Raw genomic sequence first — 333 nt, 5'->3', positions numbered from 1 at the left:
GAGTTCTGAACCAGTTGGAGCCTTTTGATGGAGGTGGAGCTGATGCCGAGGAGTAGTGGGTTGCAATAGTCGAGTCGTGAGGAGATGAAGGCGTGAAGAAGTCTTTCAGCAGCAGAGGGAGTGAGTGAGGGTCTGATTTTTAGCAATATTTCGAAGGTGAAAGAAGGAGGTTTTCCTCTTCTTCTTTCCTTGCTTCTTCTTGTGGGAAACGCGCTCAACTTATACCGAAAACCGGCCGCCGTTCTTCTTCTCTGCGATGTCATTGGTTTAAAAATATTAATAATGTAAAAACTAACTGAATTAAAAGCCAACCTCCCAGCGTTGTCCCCCCCC

The 333-nt window shown here is 46.2% G+C and overlaps 1 protein-coding gene across 1 annotated transcript in view; it reads left to right on the top strand.

Annotated features, from left to right (window-relative positions):
• Nucleotides 1-333, top strand: part of LOC116690741 (ankyrin repeat and BTB/POZ domain-containing protein 2) — a 92,697-nt gene that overhangs the window by 45,121 nt on the left and 47,243 nt on the right. The gene's annotated exons all lie outside the window — the stretch shown is intronic.

The sequence above is a fragment of the Etheostoma spectabile genome, chromosome 1 (assembly GCF_008692095.1).
Source record: "Etheostoma spectabile isolate EspeVRDwgs_2016 chromosome 1, UIUC_Espe_1.0, whole genome shotgun sequence".
NCBI classification, from domain to species: domain Eukaryota; kingdom Metazoa; phylum Chordata; class Actinopteri; order Perciformes; family Percidae; genus Etheostoma; species Etheostoma spectabile.
The sequence above is the reverse complement of the archived record's forward strand: the minus strand, read 5'-3'. Positions and strand labels throughout refer to the sequence as shown.